Source organism: Zosterops lateralis, assembly GCF_965231275.1.
Source record: "Zosterops lateralis genome assembly, chromosome: Z".
In the NCBI taxonomy this organism is placed as follows: domain Eukaryota; kingdom Metazoa; phylum Chordata; class Aves; order Passeriformes; family Zosteropidae; genus Zosterops; species Zosterops lateralis.
The window spans coordinates 9,167,635-9,193,612 of NC_139800.1; the positions used below are offsets into that span (position 1 = coordinate 9,167,635).

Below are 25,978 nucleotides of genomic sequence, written 5' to 3' on the forward strand. Positions count from 1 at the left end.
GGCAGCACAAGAGCAAAATATTGTTTTATATGCTATTCTGGGGAAAATATTAATTCTCTACCATAAGGCCAGAATGAATCTAATTAATTACAGGATTACAATCAAACAATTCTCTGACTGATCAAAAAAATTTAAAATGTGAACCATTTGCTGAATAAGCCTACCAAGGAACCAGTTTGGTCATCAAGTTCTTCTCAACTTTCTCAATTACAAAAGTCTCCTATTTTGCCAAGTAAATTAAACATATCTGTAAATTTATAAAATATATTTTGGTATATTTTATCTCATTCTCACCCACTTCAGTGGGCCTAACATTAGCATCCTAGATACCTTAGGCAGACCCCCTTCATCGCTGACTTTCTGAAGTCTTCAGCTTCTATCCCACAATTGATTGCTACAGCTTTTTCCCCTTCATTTAATTAACACATGCGCCCTTCTCACTACCATATTAGCCTGTTTTAGATTCAGTGTTTTCTAAGCATCTACTAAAACATCCTTTAACTGATTTCCCTTTAAAACTGAGTAGAAAAAGGAATTTCTATACAGATGATTTCACTGAATGGCATCCAAGTGATCTTTATAAAAAGGAACAAATAAATGCTGCTGATTAAACTTCATATTTATTACGTACAATCAAAGTCAATTCACAGTCATTTATACTTTATCAAAAACAAGGAGGTTTTAAATACACTAGTGGTTATTTGGCTCCTTTCAATAATAGGTGTGACTCCAAATCCTTTTATAATTACTTCTAAAAATACTGCATCCATCATCTTTTTAAATGAGCATTTTCGTACTAGTAGTACAAGACCACCTGCACATAAAAATTAAGTTTCCTGTACTTAGTGAGTTAGTCATCCTGTATGTGACTGCAATTTGATACTCCACAGCAAGCTATTTCTGCTGTGGCCACAGAGAAAACCAATTGATATGTGGGGGTTTTTTGGTGGGTGGTTTTTTGTTTTTTTTTCAGTTCTCATTAAAATAGAATCGTCCTTTTTCTTCACTTTGCCCTTTCGAAATTGCAAGCAGCTATTTTAACCACCAAACACACCCCTTTTTCTACCAAAGGTCAGTGACACTATGCAGATCAACCATAATCGTTTTCTTTTCTCCTTCAAACAGTTCCCAACACTTATTTCTTTATAAACATTCTCAGAATTATTCATCAGTCCTTCATGAGTAATATTTCCAGTGTCTTGCACTTGTATTAGAAAGAAGTTGGGTATTTTTCTTTCTGCACATGTTACAATAGATATTTAGTTGCCTCTTCTCTGTAACTAATGTTCACTTCAAGTCTTTTTTTTGGTTTTTTTTGGAAGATATGTCATTACTTTTCACCCTAAAATCAAGCTGCTGCTTTGTAACAGGAAAACCCACTCCTTTTATACCACTTACCCAGTCACCTAGCTCACTCTTATCATCTTTGTCCTCATTTGTTAATTAACAGAAGTGTCAGAAGACCACTTGGACCAGCAGGAACACTATGCCTTTTATGCCTTTTATGCCTTTTGTCCATTTATACAGAAATGCCAGTCTGTCTTGGACAGCTAAAAGTCTTCACAGATATGTAATCTGTGGTATAATATCATCATGGCAATACAGCATTCCAAAACACACTGCACTTCCCATGCTACTCCTTCCCTACAAATCAAAGCAACTCATTCTTTTTGCTTTCTGTGTACAAGGCTTCTTTGGACTGAACTTGAGGCAGACTGGATAGCTTCAAATTTACCTGGTCCTATTTACTGAAATCCCGTATTTCTTATTCTGATGTGGAATTCTATAAGATATCAATCTGTACAGCTCCCCACATCATTGTTGTATGATCCCCCTGACACAGCAATAATACAGGAGGAAAATTGTACTTTTTATATAAGCTTATGCAATTAAATTTGTAAACTCGTACAATTCCTCACGTAAAGAAAAAAGTATTTTGGCATAAAAACAAACTAGCACATCCATTACAACTACCCACAGCTGCTTATGACATCACTGAAAGTAAATCATTCTATCAGGCATTTCTGTCTCACCATCATTTCTTCCCACTAGGAGGAAAATACACTTTCATATTATAATGTATACAACTGGATCATTAAGAAAAAAATATCCTGGGGTTAGGGAGGGAAGCAAGAAACAAAAGGAAAGGAGGAAATGTCAGAGAGCTCTGTGAATGACACAGAAGCAATATCTTAACTGAAGAAATAGGCACTGGCATTCAAAGACAACTGACGAAAACAAGTTTACCTGCCTACCTTAGCTCACACTTGATTCTATCTCCATGGAACAATGCAGATGGAAAAGGAGAGAGGGAAGAGGAAGCTAGACTGTGCCATGCTGTTTAAATACTTCAGAAGAATGCTCTGCACATTCCCCTCTGACACCACCACACATTTATGACACTAAGAAGTTTTTTATTTGTTAGTTACTTAGCTAAATTGACAAACAAGAGCCAAGGACTGCTTATGTAATGCAAGCATGAGCACCCCAACACCCAGCCTTTGCATGGAATTAAATGGAGTTGTCTTTATGGAGACAGGATGTTTTCCTCACAATACCCAATTCTGGCCATGTGACAGCCAGCCAGTTTATCACACAAGTCAACCCTGTGATAACCTAATCTTGTTCAGACTCTCCTAGAAGTGCACACATTTTTAAAGGACAAATTATCATTCCTCGTGTGTCCTTAAACCAAAAACACATTCAACAAAGCAGTGTAGAATATGTTAAGAGAAGTGCCTGTGTGTCTGAGAATCATTTCAGTTATTCAGACAGCTTGTCCATAACCCCTCCTGCACTACAGGGAACACCAAGCTTACAGAACAATGAGTTCCCCAAGTGCATTGCCAAGATAAAATACATCTCATGTTGACTAGCTTAACCTTCACAGCTGAAACACCTGAGATATGTTTGAGCAGGCACTTCATGCTAGAACTCGTCAAATATAACAAGGAAGGGGGAGATTTGGGGCAGCATTTATTGCTACAAGGAGAAATGAATCAGCAAATCAAGAGGGCTCACAGATTAAATATGCAAACCAGAGCTTATGTAAGAATTCTGGAACATGTCCAAAATAAAGAAGTCACAAGAATGCTGAAGGGATGGGATACAGGGGATCCTTTTTAATCAATGTAGTTCTCTTTATTCAGGTGGAAGTCTTGATAGCAAGACAACGAAATAGGAATTTTCTTAATTAACTATAATTACACAGCTTCAAAATTGCATCCTTAAATAAAGCATTGTTAGATGACCAAATACACTCCAAATACATTGCAAAAGAAGCTGCTATACTCCGTTAGAGTGAAGATTTCAGAGTCCTGTCAAATTCACCTATCACGCAGTGTATGGATTACAAAAAGATTAAAAAGAAAAAGAATTCTGACAACTTTCAGTCTCATGTTTCTTTCCTGTACTTTGGCTATTCACAAGTAAAAACTTGTTTATGGTGTCTATTTCCATGTCATCATTTCAGTACCTGTAAATACATGTTGATACATTACCTTCACATTGGACCTAAGCATTTAACATCGTGCTCATTGTGAATTTAGCAGCTCGACAAATTACAGCGACTTTCCCAGAAACCTACTCATTACAAAACTTTTGAGAAGCTGGAGAAGATGCATTAAATTGGCATTAAAAAGCCTCTACCCAAGATGGCCAAAAACATGAGGAACACTTAGTTTGGTTTTTTGTCTAGTAAGTATTTAATAACAAAATGCTTTACAATTCAGCTATTAAAGATATGAGTGCAGCCACAAGCTTATCAAAAAGCATTTGCTTAAAAATCCTGTCCTTTTTAGACTCATTAATCAAGGCTTCTAATTAATCAACTGTTAGGAGTGAAAAAGGGCCAAGACTTAAGAGCAAACTATTGCAAAGTAAGAAACAAACTCCAGATTTAAACATACCACTTCAATTGTGCCAGTAATACTGGGTGTTTCCAAGTAAAAGCAAGTAGATTCACAATGAAACTATGATTATAAAACAATGTTCTAATTTAACATAATATTATTAGCAACATTAAAATACATGGCTTTGCCTATTATCTTACACATATTCAATGTTCTTGAACAATATTAGTAGAATAAAAAAAGAAAGAACCTCCACTAAATCCAAACTGTGCACTGCCACCTTTACTCTCCACTTTTTGGTTAGCTTGGCATAAGTAAAACAGTAGCAGCTTATTAGCAGTCTCAGCCTATCCAAATGATAACAGTTTCTCTTTCGTGACAATTTTTCCACAATACCACTCTCTAGTCAGAGAGCTATGAAAGAAATATCTAAAGTTTAACAGAGAAAAATGTCATTTTTTAAAATTCTGTAAACAAGGATCTATAGAAACAATAACTGTGAAGCCCTCACACAGAATATCAAGTACTTTTAATATATATAGATACACACATATTTAATATTTTCCTCACAAAAAAAAAGAATGTGCTCCTCAAAATCTAACTTTTTCCATTAAAACCCACTCTTTCCCCATGAACTCATTTTCAAGAAAAGGTTCCTTGCACTTGGTACTATCTGTTCATAATTTTTCCTCATTTAAATATCATGATTTCTTTATTTCCAAGCACATAATTTCTGCAATTATTAAGCATTTAAAACATTATTTTTGCCATTAAAATATTTCCCATCTCAAAAGTCAAACATTTTCTGTGGCTCGTTACACATATTTGTGGGTACATTCTAACTACATTCTTGAATCGGACCAAAAGATGGTGAGAGCAGAATAACAAAAAAAGTATTTGCTCAACAGTCCTTTTTAGGACTAAGACAGTATATTATCCTAATTCCAGTATATAGTGTAGTCTACCAAAGATTTTTATGGTACTTCAGTAAGGGACAAAAATTATAAAAAAAAAAGCCATATCATTCTAGTTATTTTTCCCTATTCCTCTGTGACCCATTTCTGAGCATCTATGTGCATTTGCTATTAAATAGTGCAATGGAAAATAAGTTTAAAAGAACTTCCCTTCAGTCTTAGCTCACCCTAAACATATCACTAACAATATAACAAATATACAGAACCACAACAGTATATGCATGCAACCAAAAAAAAAAAAAAAAAAGCTGACTCTTTCCCCCAAAAAATAAAACCAACCCAAATCACTCTAACCTTTCTCTATGTAGAATAATAGCATCTAATTTAGCTTATCCAGAGCAGAAATATTTGTTTGAAATTCATTTTAATTTTTGTACAATGAATTTATGTACATTACCATAAAATGGGTTATTAATTCAAAGCAAACAATGCAGAAAAATCGAGCAGAAGCAATGGAAGTCAGGTTGCCTCTATGCAAGTGCTCACACAGAGCTGCACCAATTCTAAAACACAAACAGGCTCTGTGACCCAAGTGCAGCACACAGTGCCAACACAGTGAACATCCACAGCACCCCTTGAGAGAAACCAAACACAATTCACATTTCTCATCCATCATCCCTACAAGCTACCGTAATACAAATTCAGCAGTTAAAAATTAGTCATTCTGTGAGTGGGAGAAGATTTTAACAGCACATTTAAAGAGTGTAACTGAAACAAAAAGTGTGCCAAAACACTTATTTCCCCTTATTTCCTTTAAGATATGCAGACAGTCACCTACCCAAATCACTCCACCACTGCCAATTTACACCATAGGAGCCTGAATCAGTTTCTCAGCTGGGACCACAGATTCACCAGAACGTCCAACAGTTCATTAAACCATCCACATGGATCTGTGAAAGAGAATTAAGAAGAATTAAGAATTAAGAAGTGTTTTCAAAACAATAGGTGGAAACGGCCTTGCACGAAACTAAGACAGTTTCAAATCCATACATTTACTTTGTTCTACACCAGAATCAAACAAAGACAACACAGAAGCAGTAATATGTAGCTCACCACAACAACCACCATTCTACCAACATTCATTTTTGTTCTTTGTCAAATCTGAACGTAATGCAAACAGAAAAGGCAGTGTGTCAAAACACAGAAAACGTAGAACTGATTATGATCTCCTCCTTCTATGGCAGCCAAAACTAAAACAAATACACTACTAGCGAGCTAGAGTTCAGAACAGCTCCCTGTTATTTGCATGAATTGAGTCAATTATCAAATTAACAAAACGTAACCAAAACCAACAAAAAGTTATGTGCAGGACCAGGACTGAATCTCAAGCATGTTCTCTGAAAGAGAATCTATACCACCCACACAGAGACAAGTGTTCCCACAGCCCTCATGGGGAAATAAAACTCACTGCAGCAGATGAGTCTTTAAAAAAAAGCTTCAATTATTTTAGCTGGACCTGCCAGCTGCTTTTCATTTAACTTAAAGTGAGGTCTTACTGAAGGTCTGCAGCCACAGCTGTTGGCAAGAGTGGAGACAGTTGTTTACAAGTGGTTGGATCTATTTCTCAGAAGCTTCCCCTGCCTGGTGAGCTTTTGCGGAGTACTGCCACACACTGTAGGCTGAGAATACAAAGTTTAAATATGTGGTCCTGGCTAGTAGGCCAGAATGATGGAGTAAATCTAAGATGCGTGTAGAACACACCCATGGCCTCATACTGGTGACATTTGTTGAAGTCAATTCAAATACAGTGCCAAAATAAAGAATGGTTTCTCATCTGTTTTTAAAACAGCTGATACATCCCACACAAAAGGAAAAAAGGTCTAATAAATCTAGGTTTCCATGCTGATAAATGGAATCTTTCCTGAAAGAAGCTATTCTTCAGGAGATGAGATCCTGATTCGTTCTTAACATACAGTCACAAAACTGAGTTTCATGATTCCTGAAGTTACTTGATTCCTAAAGTTCCTAAGACAAACACCAGAAACGGAATTGTCAAGAAAATAAAGTGTTTCTGCCACTGCCAGAACACTCTGAGATTTAACAGACCCTGAAGCATCCATAGAAATACAGCTGTTTAACAGTTCTCAGCTGCCTTTTCCAAAACATTGCTGTTATCAGCTCCCCAGGGTGCCATGGCCACCCCAAGTAGGAACTCTGAAGGATGCCATGGTTGACTGCACTGCTACTTTCCTGGCTTTCTCAGGAATTAAAAAACCGGGGCTGCTGTCCCTTAAAGTGGTGGCTCTGGAACCTTCCTTCTAAAATTTTCCTACTGCTTTCCCACCTACAGCCAAAATTCTTGCATGACAGAAAATACTAACGTAACTATCACATTAACTCAAGTTTATATCTAGCCAGCAACTCTCTTCATACACACACTGGTTAGAAACTGACGGTCTATCATGTAAAGCCTGGAATAGCTTTCTTAGCTCTTAACCAAGGAGAGCTGACTAACTTTCCTCTCTCTTGTCTTGTGATCCTCCAGAGAAGATTGAATTCAATTTAAGATGTAAGCGGCATCTTACAGATAAAGAACTGACTGTTGAATATGATGTCTCTTCCAGATTACTTACTCAAGTTTGTGACTACCTGGCATTCATGGTAGAAGTGCTCGCTGGTGAAATAGACTCCAGAAGGTAACAGTTGAGGAGGAGTAAGAAAATCATTTTACACATCATAAGAAGAAAGACTTCAGACACTTCTTCCCTAATGCTGGTTTTCTCCAGAACAGGGTAACTTAGAAAGCAGAACTAAGGCTATGGTCTTTTTCTGGCTTTTTCATTATCAGAAACCTGTAATTTTTAATTAAAACACACTATCTAATAATACCAACAAGCCAATCTAACTCAAACCCCTGATGGGCAGGTCACTATATGAAAAAGGACCTGTATTACATTTGAGTTCTAAACCCATTTCAGAACAGTTATGAACAACCAGGACTTTTCAAAACTAGACAGATTTATGCTGCTGAATACCTAAATCATCCCTTGCAGTCAATATGTTGGAGCTTTTGTGGCTGCAAAGACAATTAGGAGAAAAATCAGCTTGGATTTTTCTTTGCTATCACGCTTGTGAAAACCATGCTGCATTAAAAAAAAAAAAAAAAACAAAAAAAAAAACAAAACCACCACACTTCAAAAACAGAACAATTTTTTTCCATTTTACTGCATCTAATCCCCTGCTACTGTTACTCCATTTGTTCAATATATGACATGAATGATCAGGGTCTGTACGAAATTTTGTTAAAATACTGTGGAAAATTAGATGTGGTTAGTACTGCTATCAAGTACTACAGAGTTTGCAAGAATGTATCCAGGAGCTTATGCTAAAATGACTGGTAACACTACATTATAAACCAAGGATATCTATCACTTTGGCTAAGCTTACTGGAGAAAGGTTCCAGATGGAACACTGCAATGGATGCTACTTTCATTTCCACCCAGAGCCAAAAAGTGTCATCACACCACTGTCTTAGCAATGTAAGAGCAACTAATGATAGCACTGAGTAATGGAAAAGATTGCTTAAAACAGCAAAATTAATTTAGAAATATCCTACTAATAGAGTTTTAATATTGTAAAAAATATTAGTTGAGGTATTTATTAAGCCAGTTCTACTGCATCACTATATCTATGCATAAATTCTAACATTTTGCTTTTACAATGAACACAAAAAGTATTATTTAGTACCACAGAATTCTTCCCCTCTCTTTTCTTCATCTACCATAAAAAATTTTAAAATGCTATTTACATTTTTTTAAGCTGGATCCAAAGCGCCAAATAAGAAAAATAGAAACTTATGAATATATGAGCATAATTACTAGCAGTGCACATACAAAATCAATACTTTAGCAACTACATTAATGCAGTTGGGCATGAACCAGGAAAAAAGCTCTCCTCAACTGCCTTCTGAAAGCAAGTAAATACTTAGCATATTTTTTTTCCATTACGTTGGACAAACAGAAGATGCATATAATTACAGGCAACATTAAAATTAGTTAGCCTATATTACAGGAAGTTGTTTTGATACATATTGATTTCATTAAAAAAAAAAAAACCAGTAATAAGTGCTTAAACACACTTGACTACTATCATTGGAAGTGTTAAAAGATAATCTGGTTATTGGAAGCTAGGTGGCTGGCAGAAGAGGGCATCAATTTGCAGATAATTTGTGAGCTTAAGTACTTGATGTTGAGTAGCTGACTGATTTGTACCCAACCTTAACACTTGAATTCTAGTAGGATCCTAAGTCCTTCTCTAGATCAATGACTCAAGGGGAGGGTAGAAAGGAAGCAGCCTCACTAAGCTCAGCCTCACTACTGACATTCCAGCATGCAGGACTCACAGCTCATATCCGAACGTCAGGACTGATACCAGAAAACACATGATCTTAGCAGAGAGAGAACAAGTCATTTTAATGGATCTTTAAATATCCTTCCCCCCTTCCCCCACTTATTTCAAGATACAGATATAAATACAGGTACATACACCTAAAAAGCAGTGTTCAGCTTGTATTCTAATCACATAACAGAATAAATGTAAAAATACATAGTTACCTTTCAGAGACCTTGTCTGCCCAGCATTTTAACACAAACCAGATACAATGAAACTACACACCAGTCCCACAAAATCTGATTCTTCCCCAAAATCCCAAAAAATGCTGCATCAAAAACAGGAAAAAAAAAAAAAAAAAAAAAAAAAAAAAAAAAAAAAAAAAAAAAAAAAACACCACACCCCTTTGTGTTTTAAGTGGAAAAAATGCAGGAGAAAGGTAACTCTAAAACCAATAGAATGCAGTTGATAATATTTCAGTCACACATTCACTTAGAGAGGGAGGGATTAATGCAAACATAAAACTGTACCAAAAAAAATTACACTTGCCCTCAGGTTCAGAGTCAATTTCAATTTACCACACTCTAGATTCTTATTACAGATTGACTCTTAAAAATGAAATAACAAATGAAAGAAACATGAAAAAAAATGCAACTTTTTCCATGCTCATTTACAAGGTCAACAGACACTTCAGTATCTTAATAACTAACTAGACTATGAATGCATTTAAGAAAAAAATCCTAATATATTTTCAATCTGGGGTTGAGGGAAGGAAAAGAAACAACCTTTGCATCACGTTTTCAAAATTCCAGTCCCAGAGAAATTAATATCATTATACTAGTTCTCTCAGGTATGCATAAGATCATCATTTAGAAACTACCTTCAGGAAGAATTCAGTATCTCCAAATCCTGCATAGCTTAATCCTTGTACTACATAATTTGAAAGAAAAAGCCTAATAAGTCAGTTATTTTCCCAAATGTAATGTTCAAGAAAACTTGGGACTCAATGTATTCTGAGGTTTTTTTCCCATCTTTGAACCCCAGGAAAATTAAATTATCTTACAGCAAACAGTACTTCCCCCTGAAATGCTACATGAAATACTTACCAATCAACCAGAAGATAAGGTGTTATTTTACAGATTACAGAGCAGAGCATACAAATAGACAACTGCTGCCATGAGAAATGGCTTGGCTGCTTAAGGACGTGTTGAGAACTCTCCGTTTGACACCTCAGTATTCCAGTAAGCAGGCAATGTACAGCTGAGCTATCACAAGTAATTGCTACTAACACTGGTGTGCCTGGAGAAGGAAAATGTCCTCACAACTCAATTTAAACGTTTGTCATGTGATGACTCTAAGAAGTGGATTGCAGAAAGCAACTTAAACTCAGATAACAATAAATACATTTTAAACTCACTAGTGCTTTAACAGATCACTGCACTCCAGTCTCTCCAGAGAGGCAGAGATAAGCACAGTATCAGAGTCTTAAAAAGTGGGTAACAGCACAAATACCAGCTGTTTCTGTTCATGACCATGAGTGCAACCTCCTCTCTAATATATGGGCTTGGCCCTTCTGGAAACAGGAGGGAAGGATCAGAAATTTACTGTATTTCATGCCTGCAGTACAGTCAAGTGAGGCCCCTACACATGGCTCTCACTACAGCCCCACAGCACCTCCACACCCAGCCCACAATCCTCCTGGAAGATTTGAGAATGATGAAGCTTAATGTCCTTTATTCTTCCACCCTCTTCCCCCTAAATTATCTTCACTTTCAATCTCTCCACGAATAAAGGTGATTCTAGTCTGCCCATCTGAAATTGAAAAAGTAAAATACCGTAAAGGCATTGCACACTCTAAGTGACAGACATTTCTAAGTCCATCATTTTGTCATAATACCCAACAAATGGACTTGTTTACTAATCATACCAACTGCCTATCACCTGCCAGTTCTCTACTCACACCAGCCTTGAAGTCCAACCTGAAGGAATAGCATGCCACATTCAAATATTGTTGAACTACACATTTCAATCAAGAGATCCCTCTAGATAATGAAAAACACGATGCCACCAGAAATCCCAACAAACTAAAGAGATATATGTTTCAAAAGCAAGTGCTCTGAAATGTAGCTTTCAGGAGAAAAGGCCTTCACTGTTTATTCTCCTTTCCATGGTCAGTTATTTCCCACTGTTGCAGGAATTTAAAACTATTTTACAGAGAAACATTAAATTCCCAGCCTACTGTCTCAAGTCTAGAAGTCAATCTGCCTATGGCAAGAAAAAGTAGGAGAAATGGGAGGTGGTAGACTATAAAACTGCTGAAAAGGAGATGTAACTGGGTAAGTATCCCAGTTTGTAACTGCACTTCTGACTTTTGTGTATATATTATCAAGGATCAGATCACTGATGATGATTACATTTACTGTGGATAAGTAGACGACTATTCCAAACCAGCAACTGGAACTCAAAAGGCAAGTCAATCTCATCATGCAAAATTCAAACTAGAGCCTGCTGAAGCCAGAGCAATCCCTGCTTTTCCCTCACACCTGCCTTTTACCACACCTAGGGTTGACATAACCGCAGTCTAAGTCCAATCAGTAACCAATCCAAAAAGTATAAACCTGCAAGACACAGGGAAGAATTTTTTTTTCACTTAGCTCAGTTTGCTGAACAACTCACTAATCGTCAGTACCTTGTCTCCACCCTCAATGCCTTGCCTTCACTTTCAATACCTTGTCTTCTTGATGATGCAAAGAACCACACCGGAAGCAAAGAGGAAGTGTGCAGAGCAAATGCAGCAGAATATAAGACTAGGCATTTAGCTATAAGCTTTATAAATTAAAACTCCTTTAAAGTAATGGTGATAACTTCTTTATTACTGGTATTTTAATTTTAGTACAAAAAAGATGTATCAAAAAACATATGCAAGCATATTTTAATGCTCACAACAGCACATGTTGATGGCAAAATCCACTCATGTGTGTCACATTTATAATTTAGTCTGCCTTCGATTCATAGTTTTGGTGGAGGAGGCGGGAGGGAAGAATTAAAAAAAAAAAATGAACCATGATAAATATATACAGGCAGCCAAGAAGAAGCAAGGATGCTCAGTGAATCCAAAGAGCAGTTTTGGTCCAGACACTGACTGCAGGTACCAGGTTTTACTCTACAAAACTGAAAGAAATATTCACAGGATGTGGTCTGAACTTCAAGACACTGTTGCTCAGCAAGTGCTGTGCATGTTTTTGCACCAAAAAGTCAATTACTTACCTACAAAGCAATGATTTAAATTTATAAGACTTGAGGGAATGAGAATTAAGCACACAAAAGTATACAGACCATCATCCCCAACACAGTGAGTTCAAAAATTACATACATTTTCTTTATTTTAACCAAAGCAGGAACCTTTTATAAATTCCAAAGTGACCAATATAAGGAGGTGTTTTGTAAAGAGACACTATTGCCAGAAGGTCTCAGTTGTTTACTTTGGCCTAATATTAAGGTTAAAAAAAAATTAGAAAAATATTCAATTAACATCAACCTGTAATTCAAACCATAAATAGATATACTGAATAGATTTATTAAAAATTATATTTATATGCACAACAGAGCCACTGATCTAGATATATTTTCCACATGTCCCACTGTTCTTTAAATGTAGTGAAGATACACAAAATACAATTCAAGCTTCCTAGAGTATCAGAAAGCTGCCACTTTATAGCTTGTGTGCCCATGACTTAGAGCAGAATGCAACCTATTTCCAATCTTCATGGTAAAGGTGATTTGCCCTAAATCAAATCCATGAAATAAGGCTTTTTCTATTAACCTTCAGATACTTGGATGTTAAAAAAAAGCTAATAATCAGTATGGACTAAACCAGTCTTTACACTGCACCCAAGCTTCTCTTCTAAACTCCTCTTCTGCAGCTCCTCCTCCTAACTGATTACCTTAAAGCTACCCACACCGTGCACCTCAAAAACAGACTTAACAGTAAATCTTGATAAGAAGGAAGAGAAACAGCTTTTTTCATTAAAAACAAATCTTCCATGATGCTGTCTGCTGGTTTGCTCTCAAATCAACATTACGGAGGTGTTAGACAGCCTAAGGAGAATGGACACACTCAGGAAGAAACCAATAGAAAGGAGGAAACAAAGCGTAACAATCAACATGCTTTTAAAAGTCACCACAGTTACACACGGTGTTAGTTAAACCACACAGGAAAATTAAGTTACAAAGTACCTTAAAAAGAAACAAAACAACCAAAGATGAAACAACTCAACTGTTTAATGAAGAGGTATAAAATAGGTATTTACAACCAGCAGCATAGAAAAATCTTGGAAAAAAAACTGGAATAAATGCCACAGAGGGGAAAAAACCCTGTAGATTCCATAACATTATCTGTCTATTAAAACCAGAAATGACAAGTGCTTTGATGACAGTTGCAGTTGGTTAAAGAGTGAGAAAAGACAATACATTATAACTCTCACAAGGACACTGCAATCTGCAATATTTACACATTCCAAAAGGGGAAACCCAAACGTTGTGTCAAGCTTATGCTTCCCGGACAACTCCATTAACACCATGATAGTAGCAAGTCTAACTTTAACTCAGGCGTGTGAACTGATTTCCAAGTCTGTTTGAAAATCAATTCCTGCTACTCACGATGACAAGGGCTATAGGGCAAGTAAGATTTAACTTGTTATTTCACACTGAAAATGTCAACAAACCAGGCCAGACTCAATAGAATTAACAGATAGGTCTAAGGTGCAGGGAGGAGGGGACGCCCACAGACACTTGCCTGTACACCTGAAGTACATTTGAGACACATTAAGAGACAAAAGGAAAACACAGACCTGGGAAAACATTTCTGTGTGTTACTACTTCTGGTGCTTCCTACAATTCAACAGCTACAGACAACTCCTGTAGCCACTGGTATCTGGGAGACGGGCAGAAACACTGGAATTAACTGTGCTTGAACAGGTCAGGCCTCTCCGTGGCCAGCAGGACCACTGCCCCTTCAGGACACAAAATTTGGTGACAAGAACGAAGATAAGCACCACACTTCAAAGAAGAGCAAAGGCTGAGGAGAAGGAAAGCTCATGTACACCTGAACATATGTCTATAGATTTTCTCATAACTATCCCAGGGAAGGCTGAGACCAATCAAACCAAGACACATCCCATTCAGGGAAGGCAGCTGGACTGCCTGAATAAACACAGAGCAGACAATAACCCAGCTGACTTGGACCAAGATACAAACAGGCAACTCCGGGATTTGTCTCATCCCTCAGCAGACAAGCAAATCTTTAAATGGTGGTACCATTGCCATGGGACAGCTAAAAATCTCAGGGAGTGGAATTTAAGCCAGAAAACAAACACAGCAGCACTTCCTTTTGCAATTCAAGGGATAGGAATGTATCATGCTTCCAACCCTGTTTTAAAACTCATCTTGCAATCCCCCTAAAAATCTACAGAAATCATAGCAGTTATGGCCTCTGCTACAGACTGTGCTGCACATGAAGCTACTTTATTATTAAATCCTTGTTTTAAATACATCTGTGACTTCCACAGCTATGGAAGTAAAATATTTGCCCTCTCTTCTCTTTCAAGGACCTCTCATTTCTTACACAAGACTGAACAGCAATTAGGATGTTATGTAAGTTAATTTTCTGAAGTTAATTTTTAACTCTATTTCTAATCATAGGGACTGAACAGAAAGAAAAAAAAAGAAAAAAATTACATTCAGAAAGAACAACCAAAATTGCTTTAAAAAGATATATACTTCGTTCCTCTGGCTTAGAGGCTTTCAAATTATTTTAGATCACTAAAAATTCTGCAAAATATTAGTAAGAAACTACTCAGATTAAATTACAGCTTTTACAGATATATGTATTTTTCTGTCTATGCATTTTTTAATACTTTTGCCTTCTAACCAGGAGAAATTGAAGTGAATACCACCTACTTTGCCAACATGAAGTAATAAGCAACAAAATGCCTTGGCCTTGCATCTTTATAATAATAAAACCTTGCAATATTTGGAGCTATTAGTTCTAAATGCTTTTACTCATTGTCTTGAGAACTTGTTGGAATTAGACACTGAGCGGAAGCAAAATCCTTCACTCCTTATTTTTATCAACCATGGCTTTGTACCTGCAGTATCAAGCAATTACAAATTTCTCTCAGTGCTGTAAGGAAACACAGACACTATTAGCCTTAAAAAAACCCTAAACAAACAAACAAAAAACAAACCCAACAAAATAAAACCAATGCCCCTAACAAACCAAATCACCCACCAAAAACATGCACAGGCCTAGATATCCAAGGAGAAAAACATAATTATCATTTTCCCATTCCTTCATTCTTATTGACAGACTGCTGGTTTCAACTTCCATCTATGGCAAATGTAAAAAAAAGAAAAAATAGGGGATGGGGAAACAAACAGTAGTGAAAATGCTAGCAGTGTAAGTCAGCAATTGGTATTTAATACCACCCTCAATACAAAAAGCCCTTTTTTAAGCCCTTAACTCAGGAAATAAAATAGATTTGAAAAACATAATTACAACATTCTGTTTCACATGAATATGATATTTTTATTCGTTTGACATATGTTGCTTCCTGAATGGATTTAATGTATTTTGGCATTCCAGAACAGAACTGCTCTCAGTGTTTGGCACTTCATGTACAATGCAGCCAGGAAGCCACTCCTTAAGACTATGCAGCCATCTGCAGCAGACACCAAAGGGTTTTGACAAGCAAGCTGCACTGCTGTAAATACACAGTATTTCACCATAAAAGAAAAGTTCTCATCTGTTAATCAGACTCTGCACATAATTGCCTGCAGATAAATTCAGGTGATCTGCAACACAAAACAGGTCAGCACAGAAACCAGAAAGGGGAAAAAATAATTTAGAAAATAAACTATTTCTTATCAGAAGATTACTGTTATTTAAATGCTTACTATATTGCATAGTCTACACATAAAAAAACCCAGTCCCTGATGCCCTGCCTTACATGCACTCTCCCTCAAAAATGCTACTGCCAGAATTCCTACCTAAAGCCAGGATGGATCAAACAACAGAGGTCAGAGTAACACAGCAGGTGCAGAGCACTTGAGATACAAAGTGAGCAGATGTTGGGTACACAGGAGGGGAAGGAAGAACCACACTCAAACCCTCTCACCAGCAACTGCCCAGAAAAACAAATCCAGACAGGTTACGTAATCCAATCTATGGTAACAGGAAGATAAATAGAAACATATTCACAGATCAGAGTTCAAAGGAAGTACATGTGTGTATATATATTCATTTCCCATTTTGAATTTGGCATATTTCAAAAAATATATCCTACCAAAAACCACAAATAAACACTTAAAAGACTATGCAGTGCCCTAATGCAAGTTACCACTTGAAGAGAAATAATACATAGAACTGGATTTCCATTCTACTTTATAATTCCTCCTCCTTTAAAGAACTGTCTGTCTGTCTTCTAAGCCAGCTTGGTTTTTGTTCTTACATGTTTAGTAAGAAAGCAGAAGCCTTTGTTCATAATGCAGCTTTAAACACAGTTTTACTTTCGTACACCTTTTTCACTACAATGAGGAATGGCTACAATAAGCGTAGCCACTATTTTTTAAAAAAGCAAAGGTTCAAAGACCAAAACAGAAAAGGGCTGTATTTTCCAGACTTTAAGCATCTTGTCTCTCTAGTTTATACAATAATTATACTACCTATCATCTCAACATTATTCTCAGCAGTTTTAAGAGTTACTGTTCTGGACATATAAAGGAACCCCTGAAGTCACTTACTTATTGTTTTTCTTTACATTAGTTTTACAGTAGATACAGATCTAATCAAAATGGATCTGATACGTGGATCCCAATACATTCCAATCAGTTATTCCCAATGGTGAAGATGACTATTTACTCAGCTTTTCTCTCACAATGCGTGTTTGACTTCTACCAACTTATAACCCTTTTCACTCCCCATCACAGTGATGAAGCATTTAAGTTAGTATTTTGTGCTCAATTATTTTTTTCCCCTTACTTAGTGTTGTGTTCCTCTAAGTGAATGGATAATGATTAAAGAAAAGAGTTTTCTTATTTTTATTTTACTCTATCAAGCATTTTGCAGATCACATAAGCAACTGATACAAAAAAAAATAGTAGGTTATTCTTGAATGGTTTCTAAAGTATCTTTGCCTCTTTATATAGGGAAGAACAAGAGCATTCTATACTGCTTACAATAATTTTTTTTACAAAAAACTTAGTATTTAGACAATTATATTTAAGTACACTTTCTCTTAAAAGTGTTGTTTTCAATAGGGATAATAATTCACTACTGGAAGCCAAAAACAAGTTTTTCACTTCACAGGAGATTTAAGATGAACTGAAGAGTCATCTTTCTCATCAAAATGCTAATTACGGCCTCAAAATTGAATTCAAAGTTGATTTAATAATAACCCAACTTAAAGTGTTCCTTAACTTCTGACACCCTATGCTTTCCAGCATGAGAAAAAACAGAGGCACAATACTACTTTGACACTACTGAAGTAAAAAGTGGAACAGTGCCATGCTGATTTGCTATTAACATGTCAACCTCTTTCCTCAGAATAGGAAAAAGTGACTGAAGAGTGCAATGCAGGAATTCCAGAGAACTTCATTGCTGTGATTTCAATTAATTTGAACTGTCTAATGCATACTTCAGACTTCAAAGATTAAAACCGAGGAAATACAAAACTGGGGGAAATGAGTAACAGTCTGATTTTGAGGGAAAGCTATTCCTCTGCGGATACTTCATGCTCTGAAGCTGAAATTTAAAATCTGGTCAAGATTTAACACCAGTGGAAGGATGCGTGAGCTACAAATCCAAAATGAGCAAATATACATTTAAATTCAGTGGAAATAAGTAGGGATTTGCCCCACAGATGAGAAAAGGTACTGCTTTTAAAAGGTGAAGGAACAATTTGTTGGTTCTTCATTGGTTAGTTTATGCAAAAGAAGCAAAGCAAGAAAGAGGGTAAGAGAAAAATATTGATCAACGACATGTTTCTCTCCCACTTTCCTCTAACCTGCTCCACTGACAAGGCCACAATCTTTCCTCTGACAGGTCACCACTCGCTGCTACAAAACCAACTCAGTAACTGATGCCACGAAAGACTGAACAGGACATTTCAAATGTTGACAACACGTCTCCAACAGATCCCACAGAACAACTTCCCACAGAAATGCTGCCTGTTCTACTGTCTTTTTCTAGTAAGAACAGCATTGCAAAACCACAATAATAGCAGGATCCTCAGCATTTCTTCTCTTTTGTTTCAGTAAAGCAAAACAAAATAAACACTCCCTGAAAAATTGATTAACTCACTCAGATAAATACAAATGAAAGAGTAAATTAACCTCAAGTCTATTAAAATCTTTTTTAAGTGTATCTTGCTTTTCTAGTACTTGTATTATTTACAATTTCATTTAGTTACATGAAATATCTGGTACCAGACCCAAAGTCTTAACATCTGAATCAAAAATAACACACTGGAAAAACAGGATTGTCTAATAGCAACAAAAAGCCCACACCCTCACAAAATGTTGTTCAGGAAAACAAAACTCTTCTAAAAAACGCAAATAAGATGCACTATAGATAAACAATATTATAGGGAAACAATAAAGGTCTGAAGTATTTTCTTACTCCATATCAATGTTTCTGATCTTATCCATCAGGATCAGAGCCAGATGGATTGACAAATTCTGAGTTCCAACTGATTCTCCCTCCCTGTCACATTTTGAGAAGATACTTAAACATGTCTATTTCCATCCTTTTTCACCTCTTCTTACTTAGAATTCTTAATATTTATTACCTTGTTTTTAACAGTTTCCCAACACTCATAGTGAACCAACAAGAGTGACCTGACAAAAGTCACAAGTAAAATTGTAGATTTGCTCCAAATATTGTTTTCTAGCACTGCACACTCAATTCCCTTTGCCTGTAACTCCTCCAAGAGGTTTAAAGAACTCATTAATTACTTGGAACAAATCACCCTGTGTAAGTTTACTACAGCAAAGCAGACATAAATGGTCTAAAGACTGAATAGGTATGAACCAGGAAGAAGTGAACTTTTGAATTTTCTCCCTCAGTGATGAATTTTACTGCTAATCCCCCAAAAACATAGAGCAGCTCAGAAATTAAATAACCAACAGAGCTCCGGGGTTAGCACCACATATGATTTTGTGACCAGAAGTAACCGAAAATGAGTATGTTCTCCTCAAAGGAGCAAACTACCAACCTCACATTCCAGGCCACCACAAACTAACATGCCACAGCAAGCAAACATACCAGCAGCAGGAGATCAGTGAACATTATCTGCTGTCTGCACCTTCACTGATCCTCCTTTTAGCAGACCCACCTCAAAGGCCAAAGTGGGTCCTAAGTAAATTAAACATCTCAATATCACACTCAGTAGCACAAGCATGGAAAGCAAGCATTTACCAAATGTTGAAGTTATGGAAGATTTAGACTGCTAGGCTGACACATTTTTCAATTCAATTTTACTGAAAATACAGGCCTCAATCTTGTAAATACTACTGCAACCAAGCTTTTTGTTGCTTTAACCATGAGCATGCATAAGCATATACAGATTTTTTAACAACATTGTTCCACAGACCAAAGAACTCTGTAATTCCCAATAATAAATGTTCTCCAATACCCAGTTTCAAAAATAAAAATCCATGTTATCTTTAGGGTTACCTGTAAGACAAAAGACCTGCAGAAACTTGACCAAATTGCTGACAAATGGATTGATCTTCTAAACCATTATTTCTCCCCTCTGGTAGAGTAATGCCAGGGAGGCAACAGCCACACAGGGGAAAAAGCAGCAGCTCTCAAACCTCAGCAGTCTATCAAAGTCTTCTAGACAAGCCTGGAAATACTTTTTTACCATTCAAACACTTACAATGGATGATCAAACCTCTGAATGGCATGTAATCCTCTGGCATTGCACTTCAGATGTTTCTGTAGTTGCACTAATGTAGCTCAAAGCACCTATGCCCTCTCTTCTGCTTCTTGAAACTTGGAAGTTTTGGAAGATATGTTGTGAAAACCTCCAAGGACAAGGAGGATAAAGAATGCTGAAGAAATAATTTCTGCAAATGTACCAATCACATACCCCACACCATGGGACAGAGGACAAGGCAAGAACATGAAACTTCTCTTCTTCCATAACTGTCTGGGAAGATGGAACCCCTTACACAGTTGCTACAGGAACTTCTCATGCCAACTGAGAGCTGAAAACTAGTGAGAAGACTCCAAAGCCAGCAGTAAAACTCAAAGCACATTACTAAAAAACAAAACAAAAACAAAAACAAACAAACAAACAAACAAACAAAAAAAAAAAAAAAAAAAAAAAAAAAAAAAAAAAACCACACCTAGACCATCCTTCTGCATCTACCTTTAATACAATTCGAGAACTTCAAGTATTTTTATTTATTTATTTATTGGGATTGGAGCTTTCCCCAACAAGGAGAATAGAACTCTGGCCATTTCCCAGGAAAATATCATTACAAATTAATACTTAAATTATAAATGTCTCACTTCAAGTATCTGCAACTTTTACTAATACTTCAAACCACCTCAGCTTCTTTCATTCCTAAAGCTGGCCCCAGACAACTGACACAAGAAGCAGCCCTTACACACTATGAGCTCACAGCAAGACAATTATACCCCAACCTATACAAACCATCTTATCTAATAAGACTGAGACTTGTAAGGCCCAGTTCCCTTCTGACATTATTACAACTACCAGGATCTTCAGAGAAGCCAAGATGGTTCAGATTGTCCTCAGACTCTGCTTAATCATCACTGTTTGTTCCCACACATAGTGATGGCTTAGTGTCAAGTACCCACAAATTCCTCCCAAGAACAGAAAGAAATAATCAATCTACTTTTTAATTTAAACTTTTACTTTTAAATTTTTAGCCTTAACTTTTTACACTAGGCAGGACAGCTGCAATGCTGATGTTCTCCAACATAAGTACACTTCAGTTTGGTTTAATTTAGACCAAAGGAAGAGGTTTGTTCAGATTTATTTCTCAATTATGTGAAATCACCATGTATTTTTGAAGGTGGAATTGCAACCTAGTGTTGAAATACCATGCTTCTGTATCCCCTTTAGGGAAAATGCAGAGAGTAATAATTCAAACACCTGTACTGAAATTTAAGCATCAGAGAAACAACTATCTTAAAAAGAACTGGTGACTAAGGATGTTTTCTTTGGATGCACTGAAATTCAGGTCCCATCTGAGTCACCAAAACTGTTACCAAAAATCAGTAACAATAAAAAACCCCTTACCACCAATGTAGCATTAAGAAGCAGACATTCTTTATGTGGCTGGATGCACCAGAGGATACCTCCTCCAAAATACCATGCTTGCTGACTACAGAAAAAGCTCCCATTTATATACTATATTTTACATACATATTCATCGATTTCTTGGAATAAACATACAGATGACAACCATTCCCCCAAAATCATTAGCATATTTTCCCTCCCCTTTCTGCATGTGTTCTTCTGTCCTGGGGGTCTCTTTGGTGGTCAGCCACCCCAAAGTCATAGCTGACTGCTTGGGAACTGGTGAAAGTTGGCACAACTGGGCTGGTTGCTTTCCAATTCTTCCTAAAGAATAACCATTGTGCAGTTCCATAGGCCAGTGGTTTTTGAAGAATAAGCATTGTATTAGCCCACCAGGTGCAAATGATTTTTCATCTGGCAACAATGAAGGCAAGGCAGCAGAAAAAGCCCAATTATCCTGAGATTACTGAATAAGAAAAATACTATTGATTCCAGCATAACAATTTTTTCCAATTTAATTAGACGGGAGATATATAAATCTCTCCTAAATCAGCAACCTTGCTTTGAAATTTTACATTTTTAAGATTTGACTCAACACCCAAACACTGTATTCTTAGTTCAACATGAAAGCTGTATTTCAGTGAAGTAACCTTTTTACAGAAAAAAAAAAAAAGCTTAAAAAATCCCATATCCATGGTTAATACAGACTATTTACTACTCAAACTACCTTCAGTGTTTTCATTCCGATGTGAAAAGTGCCCTTTGACACACTGTTGTACTTACTCAAAAGCTAACAAGGTAAAATAGCAATGTTTATACATCTTCATTTTCCAGATAATCTTCATTTAACTATCTATTCCAAATGTCACTGTGAACATTTGCATGCTCACATAGGAACATTGTCTACTATTTTCATATCCATACGAGTAACTCTCCTGCCAACTCAACTAGCAACTCATTTGGAAAAGGTTAGATTTCTAATTCCTCTATGTGGATTAAATGTCAGGCACTTCTTCGGCAGATCAGGTTATCCTATAGGGAGGATCTGCTGAAGACACGACATATCAACTATCTGATCTTTACATAACATTTTCCCGAGAAGATTTTCCTTTTTGCTTAGGAGCAGGAAGGACAAAAACAAAATAAGAAGGCAGAGCAGACAGAGTGATTCATTTCAGCCCTACAGGAAAGCCAAGCTGAGGAATTTGCTCCCATCCCCTTCTATTTCTAGAACCTACTGCTAACATGGGAGGTATAATGTATGTTACACATGTGCAAGTCTTTCCTTGGCTTTGATCTTCCACGCATGGCTCTTAATGCCTGGGACTACAGGCTCACAACAAATTCCACCGAGAACAAATCATAACACTGCTTTCTGAGACCACCAGCTTAATATGCTGAGAAACTATCAATCATTAATATTTTCTCCACAGACCCCTCTCATCCACTCTGTATGAGCACGATGTGCAAATTGATACCCTACAGAGCTTTGTTTACACTAAGCATTATCTACTGTGCAGCTCATGCATAAGACAAATCTATTCATATTTTACTAATATAATAATCACCCCAATAATAATCATGTTCCATAGCACGCCATATACTGCAATTTCCAGCTCTTTGATTGCAAGCATACCTTCTTAAAATTAGCGATGTTTACTCGAGCTTAATTTAATTCGTGAGTAAGAACCAGCCAGGTCAAAAGAACGTTTCCCCAAGCCATCAACACACAGCTATAAAAGTGCTGTTTCAAGCACATGAGCTACCGTGTGTAAGGTTAAATAATCCTGTTCATAATAAGAATATCAACATCAGACAGATTTTTAGTTGCCAGTCATTGATCTCAAAAAAGAATACACCCCTTCATGTTACTCCCAAACTATGTTAATGACATGAATGGCATTCAGTGATATAACCATGAGCTGTAAGCAGTACTGAATTACACTTTCATCATTAAAAAGGGCCTTACCCATAGCTACCATGGTGACAAAACACTAGCGTAAAAAAGTTGTGCCTCCACTACAAGGAACTATTCTTCTACACGGCATTGAAAAATATCAAGTGCATCATGAGAAACACAAAAGGCCTGAAAAGAAACAAAATTGCCTTGATTATGAACATACTGGTTTACAACTAAATTTGTCATGCACAGCTACAACTCCTCACCCTCCCCTCAAGAATCTCAAGTCATTATTGGGACTGAAACACTGCTCTGGAAAGGGATGGTTCTTTGTAAAAGGATTACTCTATTCAGACTTTCTGCCAACCATCAGCCACATAAGGAAAGCAAAGTTCACTGCCATTTATTTTGTCCAGATCTTTCTGATGCCTAAGAATAACCCTTAGTGCTGCCTGGAAAAGGTAAGTTTATAAATTGTAAGTAAAATAATTTGTTATCAACCACTGAACCGGCTTTAGGCATTTGTATGTTAACATTTTTCCTTGCAGTATATCAAGCAGATGGAGTTGGATTATTTTTTCTTGAAGCACTAAATTATTCCACGATGTTAAAAAGCTACCTATGTAGGAGAGCCACATTTTTTTTTCCACAGAAATTACTTTGTCCAAGACTCCCAAATACCAAAAGACGTCAGACACTGGCAAGACTGAAGCACACATATCCTATCTGACCAGCATGTTGCCTCTGAGTTTGACAAACAGGAACAAACATTCCAGAGCTATGGCTTCTACCTCTTTTTGAAAATCCACAATATGAGAAACTCCTTGCCCTCACGAAAGAACTAACCTACAATCGTCTCTTCGACGCATGTGAAATAAACATGCATCTAGATAGTTGGCATAACAAGCACCAGGGGTACAAAATCTTATGCCAAAACTTCACCTTTAGTTTCCCCTTCAACAGCTTCAAAGAGAAGTTCTTTCAAAAATCAGAAAGGGTAAAGTGGTCATCAAAACCAACCAAGGCTACATTAACAGCCTCAATTCCATGCACTTTAAAGAAGTCAGACAACTATCTGCTATCTGCTTTGGTTCTGTTCTGTATTTTGTTTCAAAGGAAGGGTGTTAAGATGAACTTCACAAGGATCAAAATGCAGGACAGACCTCCGCTGTACAAGCTAAAAAACAAGCAGTCCAACTCCCTCTTGGAGAACAGAGAGGGTAAAGGGGAAGAAAACGGGTGACTGCAACAATCCAAGGAGGAAAAACCGCGACATTTACAGATGACCAGGAGCGCATATTTTTATAAAGAAACTTAACAGCAATCCTGTAGAAGTCCGGCCAGACACTGACTGGTATTCCAGAAAACAAGGCAGACACAAGCACGAAGCCTCAAGATCTTTCCATTAAATAAAAAGATATTACCTCCTTCATGACTTTTAAGTTAAATGCACTCGCAGGGTTACCAAACGCTTTGGAAGGGAGGGAGCTGAAGCAGCAGTGGAGCAGCCTCAGCTCAGTGCCTTCTCGGACCAAACAAAGAAACTTCTGTGTCCGACGAGATTAAAAACTTTCGGTCTTACAGATTCCTTCTCTGCCTCCATGAAACCAGCGCCTCGGTTCACACGTTCGGCCGAGACGAGAAACACAATGAGCAGCAAAACTGTGCAGGCCAAGGCGGAAAACAGAGACAAAATATAAAGGCCAAAAACAGGATATAAAACGAAGCCTGAACTCCTTGCTTTTTCTCTCCACCCCCTTCCCAGAGGAAGGATTTTTCTGTTGTTTTTGTTGCTGCGGATCCCAAGCCTTCCCTATTTACCTTAGCTTTAGTCGGGGCGTCCAAACCAGATCCAGACAGGAGTTTTTTTCCGACCCCAAGTAAAATCCAACCGAGTTTTCTTCTTCGGGGATGAAGCGGGCAGAGACCGGGGGGAGGAGGAGGAGGAGGAGAAGGAATGTTAGCAGCTCTGGCCGAGGACGGGGCAGTCGGTGTGGCGGGGAGAGGGGGCGGCAGAGCAGCCGGGCTCCTCCCGGCCCCGCCGGGCTCTGCCCCCGGGCGGCCCCGACTCGGGCCGGCCCCGCCCGGCGGCGACACCGCAGCGCCCCCCGCCAGCCCCGCGGCCCGGCCCGGCCCTCCCGCCGCCGCCGCCCCTCGCCCGGCCCGGCCCGACCCGCTCCGCGCCCGGCCGCCCCCGCCTCGGGCTGAGGGGAAGCGGGATGGCCGCCTGCCTCACCTGCCCTCGCTCCCCGCCTCCTCTCGCACACTTCCCCTTCTCCCGCGGCCTCAGCCTCCCGCCCCCTCCCCGGTGTGGGCGGCGGGGGGCCCGGGGAGGCGGCGGAGCTGCGGCGGGGGGAATGAGCGGACACGCGGCGGGGGGAAGGGGAGGTGGCCGTGGGCGAAGCCGCCGCGCCCCTGCTGCTGCCGCTGCTGCCGCTGCTGGTGCTGCCGCTGCTGCCGGCGCCGCGCAGCGCTGGCCGGGCGGGGGAGGCACTGCAGCGGCACGGGGGGCGGAGCGGGAGCGGGGCCCGGGCCGAGACCTGGCGGAGGCGGAGGCGAGCGGGCGGGAGCGGGATCGGGAGCGGGAGCAGG

At 38.1% G+C, this 25,978-nt stretch overlaps 1 protein-coding gene across 6 annotated transcripts in view; it reads right to left on the reverse strand.

Annotated features, from left to right (window-relative positions):
* Nucleotides 1-25,701, reverse strand: part of ERBIN (erbb2 interacting protein) — a 114,235-nt gene extending 88,534 nt beyond the window's left edge. For 5 of the 6 annotated variants that reach the window (XM_083883073.1, XM_083883075.1, XM_083883072.1 and 2 more), the window contains exons 1-2: nucleotides 25,208-25,419; nucleotides 5,604-5,715 (exon numbers count right to left, since the gene is read on the reverse strand). The gene's annotated coding sequence lies outside the window, so the exon portion shown is untranslated. Of the gene's footprint in view, nucleotides 1-5,603; nucleotides 5,716-25,207; nucleotides 25,420-25,622 lie in introns of those variants that run through there. The other variant, XM_083883071.1, reaches the window with a different exon arrangement.
* Between the last annotated feature and the right edge of the window lie 277 nt (nucleotides 25,702-25,978).